General features: G+C 32.0%; 1 pseudogene; it reads right to left on the bottom strand.

Moving 5' to 3' along the window:
• Positions 1-2,127: 2,127 nt before the first annotated feature.
• LOC143547371 (glucan endo-1,3-beta-glucosidase 11-like) lies at positions 2,128-3,541 on the bottom strand (annotated as a pseudogene).
• Between the last annotated feature and the right edge of the window lie 5,582 nt (positions 3,542-9,123).

Here is a 9,123-nt window from a genome sequence, read left to right as displayed (position 1 = left end):
TGTCCCTCATCTTCAAAATTGATCTTTTTTGTCCTTTATATTTCAAAATCCAACAGTGTTTGTCCTTTTCGCCTAACCCGGCTAGATTTTCTCGTTAAGTCAGGTCATGTGCCTTGCACATGAGTGCAAATTGGTCATTTTACATATTAAAATTAAAATAATATTTTAATAAATAAAAAAACAATAAAAAATGTAATATATAATTATACTCTCTCTCTCTCCCTCTTCTTCTTCTTCCTCCACCACCAAGCTTTCCGGCCACCACCAGCGCCGTCTTCTCCGACAAAACTGTTTCATCACCTCTTCGTCACCATCATCGTGTCTCCCGCCGGCCACCACCAGCCCGTCTCCTGCCGAGCAAACAACGATCTATAAACCATAAAATAACATCTTTAAACCATAAAATATCACAAACCCATAAAACAATCAGTACCCAATTAAATCATAAAAACATAATAATCGAAAGAAAATAAAAATAAAAACTTGAACATACCCTTCTGGTATTAGGCCCAGAATTAGCATTCCCAAAAGGGTTTTGGTTGGCTGTAGCATAAACTCATTAACACCCGGGTAGCCAAACGACGGTAGACCTAACTGCGGCAGGGTGAAATTGTTAACGGCGAGTGACGGTGGGACGAACGCTGATGGTGTCGAGGCTAAATCGGTCATTTAGAGCGGCGTCATCTGCTGATTTCATATGGGAAGATAAATTGCTGGTTAATTACCGGTTTTTGGTTGATGGTATTTGATTAATAACCCCAGTGGTTCTTGTAAATTGGGTAAAAGTGAAATTTATTCACGGTTGGCTCGGCCGGTTCGATTTTACCACAGAAATAAGGTTTGGTTTGGTTTGATTCTGATTATTGATCATTAATTGATTATTGATCCTTGAATAATTTGTTATGTTGACTGATAAAAAGTCAAAATTGTAACGATGGTGGCTGGCGGGAGACACGATGATGGTGATGAAGAGGTGATGAAGCAGTTTTGTCAAAGAAGATGGCGGCGGTGGCCGTCGGAAAGCGGAGGAAGAAGAAGAAGAAGAGGGAGAGAGAGAGTGTATAATTATATATTAAATTTTTTATTGTTTTTTTATTTATTAAAATATTATTTTAATTTAATAGGTAAAATGATCAATTTGCACTCATGTGCAAGGCACGTGACCTGACTTAACGAGAAAATTTAACTGGGTTAGGCGAAAAGGACAAACCTTGTTGGATTTTAAAACGTATAGGACAAAAAAATCAATTTTGAAAATAAGCGACAATAAAAGAAATTTGGGTGAAAGATAAAGGACAATTTCTGTAATTCTGTCTTTTAAGTAATTCATAAAAAATACGTAACTCAACTACTTTTGGCCAAGTATATAGTTGTAAAACATGAAACAAAATTATCTATACCCAAATTAATTTCGGCCAACTTTCTTTTCATCCTAAAATTGTAAAACTCAAATGACAAAAACCGAAAAAACCGAAACCGAACTGAAACCAAAACAAAAACTGCAAACCCGGAACCGAAAAAACAGAAACCGAACAATTTCAAAAATCCAAAACCTAAAGTTTTGGTTTTAACCCAAAACCATACTAAACCTTACCACGCTGAAAAGACCCGTTTCTTATCTGGTCTAGCATTATATACTAACGCATCTGCCTCAACATTCTACCTTCATATAACTTCTTAAAACATGATACGCTTATTAATCATGTTAGACCGTTAGTCCACTCGGTTAAAACCATAATATGTTTGTTAGACGTATGACTATTCATTCAAAACCTTATGCATCTTCATTACATCAAACATGCTCCATCTTCCACTCATCTTTTAAATATACGCATTTTCTCTTTGTCGTACGTCCACTTTCCGCACTGTTTCTCAAAATAATTATATATGTAACTTTTTCTAAAAGTAATTATAGTTATATATGTGTTTGCATGCGAGAGAGTAGTGAGAAAGGGACCCCTCTTTTCTCCATCTTTGTTAAGGTTCTAAAATCCAAACAGGCTCTCAAAACGAATACAAGCTTTGGATGCCACATGTTTCAAATCCATATCCATCCAACTTCAGCTTACTCATCTTTTCTCTATCAAATTTATGTAATTAGTTGCACCAAATTAAACAAAATTAAACGACTAAAATAATAAGCATGCTAATATACCATTAAAAATTAATATTACATTACATCATATTAAATACATGTTCAACTCTTCCTCTTTATTTGAATGATGATGCTGATTGTACAATTAACCAATATAATTAATTAAAAACTTTTCACAACAATGCAGTCCACCCCACCGCCGACAACAATATCATGCTGATGATTCTGATATTACATCTTCCCTACAAAACAAATAATAGTAACACCATCATGCTTCAATTTTTAAACATTAATTAATTCATAACTAACACGAAAACAAATCCTAAATAGTGCAACATTTAGTCGTTCGTTAACAAACGTACCGCAGACATATACCCATCGGTCCCCGGGGTCTCCGGCGGGAACATTAACGGAGGCGAAAACGTTCCAGAGTTATTATGGCCGCCCGAACTACCTCCAAACCCTAGGTCATAATTCCTTTCCGAAGTTGGTCCAGGCTTCAAATTCTCATTAAACAGGGCGAAAACGAATATATTCAAATCATAATCCGGCATAGCCGGCGTTCCGTTATTCCGTTTCACAATCTTCAACAGATTTCCGTTATACTTCTTCGCATTCTCCCTCGACGCTCCGATCTCATCGTCGTCTCCTTTCGACGGCCATCCGGTTTCGGATATCTGAATCGGCAGCTCCTTGTGCCCTAACTTGTCAAGCGCTGCGTGTACGGCGTCAATTTGAGCGAATAGCATGTTCTCGTAGTGCAAATTGTTGCCGGAATCGATGATTCCGGCGTTAGGTTGAAAGAGAGCGTAGTCTAACGACACGTCGTTGGAGTTCCGTTCGTACGCGAAGAACGGGTAGGCGTTAATCAGAAACGGCGAGCATGTTTTGGAGAGGAAATCGAGAATCGGAGACATGTTAGCGTTTAAATCTGACCGGAAGGCACCGGCCGACGGCGGATGAGGTTTCAAGTACGGCCAGTGAATGCGAGGTGGTGACGGTTACCTGCTTGTCCAGTTTTAAGTTAATTAAGGCAGTGCGGATACTCTGCATCGCCGGAAGTAAGCAGGCGGCGAGTGAGGTGTCGTTTGACGTCAGCACTTCGTTGCCGATTGCGATTGAGGTGATTTTGGTAGCCGGTAGGTAGGGTTTGACGTTGCATTGGACCCAGGTGTTGGCGGCGGATATGTCTTGCAGCTTGGATAAGTACTCGTTGCCGATACCGACGGTGAACTCGATGCCGGAGTTGGCGAAGGATTTGAGGATGCTGGGGTTAGCGTCGTAGAGTTTGACTTTGGTGGCGCCGATGGATTTGACTAAGGAGACTGCTTTGTCTCGTGAAGGGAGGTTATTGGCGATTTGACCGTAGTTGACTCCGATTGAGGAGGTGGCTGGGAGGAGGAGGACGGCGGCGATGTGGAGGAGGTGGTGGTGATGAGTGTCCATGTGGTGGTGCAGTGGAAAGTGAAGATAAGCTTTAGTGACACCGACTGAAGAAGAAAGTGATCCAAGCACTGGTATGGATTTTCCAGCCTTGCTTTTACCATTTTCTTTTATAATAATAATAATATCTATTACAATTTGAATATGCTATGAAAGTCTTGTAGTCCGTTGTGGGTAAATTGGTCGATTTGAAAGTGATTTTTACGGTTATGATTCTCAATTGAACTCTTAATGATTTTATGAATATAATCTATATTTATACCAATTTTTTAATAATCATGCTCACTCTCACAAATGTATTGATTATTCATTTATTTATTATAATATGATATAATATAAATTTAGTAAAGATACTTTTAAGGAAAGAACCTAAATTTAGTTTTAAAAAATTAAATCTATCACAAAATTTAATATTTGAAAAGCCCTAGTGATTTTGGTTTCCTAATATCTTTAAATTCTAGCAAAATCTATTTTATTAACATTACTAGTTTTAGAGCCCGTGTCACACACGGGATAATTCAAATTATATAATTATAAGTAAAACAAATAATTAAATAGCGTATATGAAAAAAAATGGATTACATCTATGCTTGTATTTATACAGTGTTTACATAAATTGATTTTATTTATATTACAAAATTATTTTTTTAAATGAACTTAATAAAAAAATGTTCATGCAAAAATGTGCCCGAGAATACTTTTTTCTATTGAAAAATTCATTATCGGTGCCATATATGTATAATTGAAAGACTTTTGATTATGAACCAATTTCAGAAATAAAGCTTCTCATACAATAGTAGTTCTAACCACTCAGTCTAAATACAAAATGAGCGTTACCTTTATTGATATATTCATCAATTTACCACTCATTAAAAGAAAGTAGAACATTAAATTATAACAATTGATGTTCTTCAATAACTATATTTTTCTGAGCTACATTATGAAAAAGATTTTGATAAGTTTCAGATGGCTTCTCGACTTTGTCATAATGACAACATAAAAAATAACATGTTAACCCATCCAATTTTGTGAATAGGCATTAATAGGTATTGGGGTGGTATGTCGAAAGTGTTCTAAATCTTTTCTTACATTTTAATAGTTGAGGAAAAATAGTTAGTTTGTCAATCCCGAACCTTTTGATTATTTTAAAAAATGCCTTTAAAAAATAAATTTGAAACCCGAATCATGTTTAAAATTCTAACTTTCATAGTTTGACATTTTAAAGTCAACACTTTGAACCCATAACAAATTTGACGATAAATCTATTTTGCATTCTCTAACTTTTAAAAATACTCAAAATTTTCATTTTTGACTCGTAACAAATTTTGACCTAAATATAGTAAACTTGCACCAAATAATCTATTTACCAACTTTTGACTCATAATATCAAATTTAAGTTCCATAAAAAACCCGAAACAATTTTCATTTAGGAAACATGATTTGTTGTTGATTTTTGAAATTCACCAAGTATTTTGAAATATGTAGTAAAATAATATGTTAATATTTATATTTATAAAAATAGAAAGATATTATATAAATATAGTGTGAAAGGAAAGTGAATAATTATTGATTTATTACATATATATTAGGGTATATTAGTTTTGGAGGGGAAAAATTGTAAGAATTTACCAAAACATGACAAGTGTCCACATTTATTTTACTTTATTAGAATATAGGTAGATATATAACCGTTTTTTTATATGTTGAGTCTTTTTTACGAAAATCGTCTAGGCTAAAAAAACACAGCAAATAATGTCAATTAATCAACTAATTGATTATCTTTAAATTATTGCAAATTGTACTTTAAAATGATTTCGTAGTAACAATGTATGGCAGGTATATTGTTAAAATGTATTTTGATTATTTATTAAATATTTTATTTAATTTAATTCTGGTATGGTATACAGGTTTCGAGCTAGTTGAAAATATATTTGAAAAAGTTTGATTATCAAATGTAACTTTTTCAGGTTATCCTTAATTTGACCTCACACTTCATCCCTTCTTAAGAAAAAGCCTTTACAGCTTTTGGCTTTGATTTGTCTGCTTTGCGATTTATTTGTGTTTTGATTTATATGTCTTGGAATTTTTCCGTTTTCAAATAGTTATTGTCTACTCTATTTATACTTTATACTTTGTTATTTATAGGAAAATTAGAAATAAATAATCCCACATTTTGTGTATTAGTCGATAATAATCTCACCTTTAAAAATCACTAGCAATGGTTTCACCTTTTAACTATTTTTGTTTCACTGGTCCTCCGTTAAAAAATACTTAACGTCGTTATGTTTTTTCCCTAGTTTCAAACCAATGTTTTAGGGCTTTTGATCGGAAGAACGATACGAGTCGATCGATGTAAAACTTATCTTGAAATGTTTCAATGAAACAAACTTATATGAGTTGACTGATATAAAACTTATTTCGAAACGGTGATTCAAATGGCTTGATTTTTGTTAATTAGAAATTCAAGCACCCGAATTGAAACATTGTTTCATCGTTTGGATTACCATTTCAAGATAAGTTTTATATCGATCGGCTCGTATCGTTCTTCCGATCAAAAGCCCTAAAACATTGGTTTGAAACTAGGGAAAAAACATAACGACGTTAAGTATTTTTTAACGGATGACCAGTGAGATAAAAATAGTTAAAAGGTGGGACCATTACTAGTGATTTTTAAAAGTGAGATTATTATCGGCCAATACACAAAATGTGAGATTATTTATTTCCAATTTTCCTTATTTATATTAGTATTTCAAGTACTTGTACATGTTGTAATTTAAATGATTGTACATGTATTTATTTATATACAAATATTATATATTTTATATTATGGGCAACATATCATTTCAACTTTTGCTTGTTAATCATACCATCATGATTTTGTGACCTATTTCCATCAAATTACGCCCCATTAGGCTTCACATATTCAACAAGAAAATATAGAAAGATTCATTTGGACACCCTTTGGTCCAATTCAATCAAACTAGATTAGTGTATCGTGTAACATATGTCACACCCCGAAAATTTTAATATAAATAGCGGAAGACTTTGGCTAAGTGTTTCGGGTGGTGACAGACGCCGTTTAGTCAATCATAATAAAGCAATTATTTTCAAACCAAAAGTTGAACTTTTATTCAAATATCAGAGTTTACACGTGTCATATGACACGATTTTTATTAATACAAGTCCAAGTATTTATTTATTTCTATTTAAACATGCCACTTTCACTTTTCCCGTGCCCAATGCAAAGTCATCACTTACCTGAAAGACATATTAAAAACGTTTTTCAACACGAATGTTGGTGAGTTCTCGTTTAAAAACATTTTTATAATAAGAAACCATGGTATGATAATTTTCAACTATTACACCTCAAATCCTCATCGTTCAACAATGATGGTATTTAATTTTTATAAAAATACAATATTTTATTTCTTAAACGAAACGTATCAGTTGTAAACCAGCAAAGAATACAACACGTATATGACTATCAAAATGATAACTCGAAACATACCAAACTCAAAATATTCCCACTTTTAACCCAACGCGACTGGAAGTGGGGGGCATCGGCCCAATAGATCTACCAATATTTCTATGCCCTTATTAACTCGGTAACAGTTATTTAGTCAAATTGACTCATCCTACTTTAATACGGGTTGTAAAATGAAATATATTTAAATATGCCTTTCCCTAAAAAACATTTTAAAATATTTAAAACGGGGGGATTTTTAAGAGAAACTCAGAACTTGTAGCTTGTTTAGTGGTTGTCCAAAAAGACTTGTATCCTACAATTATATAGTACACCTTTATAAAATATATCTTTTAAGTTGTTTTTTTACAACTTGAGAATATGTCATACAATTTTCTAGTTTATAATATATCTTTTACTAGTTCGGGTTAAAAATGACTCGTTGGTGACTTTTTAATTTATTTAAGTCTAGATCTATGTTATCACACAAGCATACAATCATATAAAACTTTTATCTTATCTTAAATATATATAAACGAATCATTTAAAAGCTCTCTAGTCGCTCCATACATTCTCTCAAGCCACCATATTGCTTTATTTGTAAATGAAGGCTTCTCATTCTTTGGCTCGATTTCACAGGTATGGGTCTCACCAAACCCATATGTCCCTTAAACGGGTTATAATATCTCATTAAATTAAAAATTAATCCCACCTAATATTTGATATGAAAATCTTATAAAATAGGTATTTACTAAAAATTAATATCCAATTAAAAAAAGATATTATTTTTAATTAAGAAACAATATTATAGTAAAAAAAAATAAGTGGGTCATGGATCTCACCAAACCCAAATAGTTTTTAAACCGGATTATAAAATTTCATTTATTTGTGAAACCCTTTATTATTAAATCTTAACTATATTATTAACTTCCTTACAATAAATAAAATTAAAATAAAAAATATATAAATATTATAAACGAATAATGTAAAACAAACCACGTAATACGGGGGGATAAAAGCTAGTATATCTATATTTGTCTAACAATTAGAGGATAAACAAGTAACATTAATTAATAATTATCCTATTAAACATATAACTAGTAATTATATTATTTTAAAATTATTTATTTTTATAAAAGAAATTATAGTTTTAGTTGCTGAAATATTTTAAAATTATAAGTTTGATTCTCGTTATGATTATGGTGTCGTTTTTGTCGCTTTTGCCGGTTTCGCGTTTAACGACGAACCGGTTAACTTTTTGTGTGAAATTTTATATTCTAAATTTTTGAAGACACTTTTTATATAAAAATAGTTAAGTTTTTATAAGTTCTCTTATAAACATACTTTATTTTTCATTTTAGTTATTAGTTATTATTTTCTTAAAATGGCAAATTTTAGCGTTTTCGTATTGGTTTTCGCGACACGAACCGTCTAGGATCAAGTTTTACCATCTTGTCCTCCTTTTGTACATTAACTTATGTTTTGTACAACTATTTTATGACTTTAGGGACTGTTCTAAAACAGTCCCTAAATGTCGTGTCGGTTTCGTTTAAAAGTCGATTTTTCGACCGTCAAAGTTACAAAAAAGCAAACTAAACCAAAAGAATCACACCAAACATTTTATGTAACACATAGATACAAGTTTAATCAATTTACTAGCTAATATGTTCAAATCGTAATTTACTAGTTATAACAATGTGATTCGGTCATTTAATACTAAGCAAGTAGCACCTACAAGACAAACTTGTATTCCTATTTGTTGAACTATTTCATCATGTTTCAAGTGTCATCTTTGGTTATTTCATTTAACCATTCTGTCAATTAATTTATACTACTTTATCATGCATCTTAATTCTAGTTATCATTCAACTAGCAAAAATTTTCTATCTATAGTAAGTATCAACTATATGCTTTAAAGAAAAATTTAACAAGTACTATCATGGTGTCTTCTATCATAATCATAATTAATTTTTTACAATCTTTCAAGTACATGCATGCTAAACATCCAAGTCAAAACCAAAGTCAACTGTTTACTTAGCAAAAAGTTTCCTTAACTAGTTATAATCAAGAATTTACAATAGTCTAACTTAGTCATTATTTTAATTATCAAGTCATATATTTT

This window comes from Bidens hawaiensis, unplaced genomic scaffold, assembly GCF_021521415.1.
Source record: "Bidens hawaiensis isolate Kalapana, Puna unplaced genomic scaffold, B.hawaiensis_p1.1 tig00000905_1, whole genome shotgun sequence".
NCBI classification, from domain to species: Eukaryota; Viridiplantae; Streptophyta; class Magnoliopsida; order Asterales; family Asteraceae; genus Bidens; species Bidens hawaiensis.
Note: the sequence above shows the minus strand (reverse complement) of the source record. Positions and strands in the feature narration are given on the sequence as shown.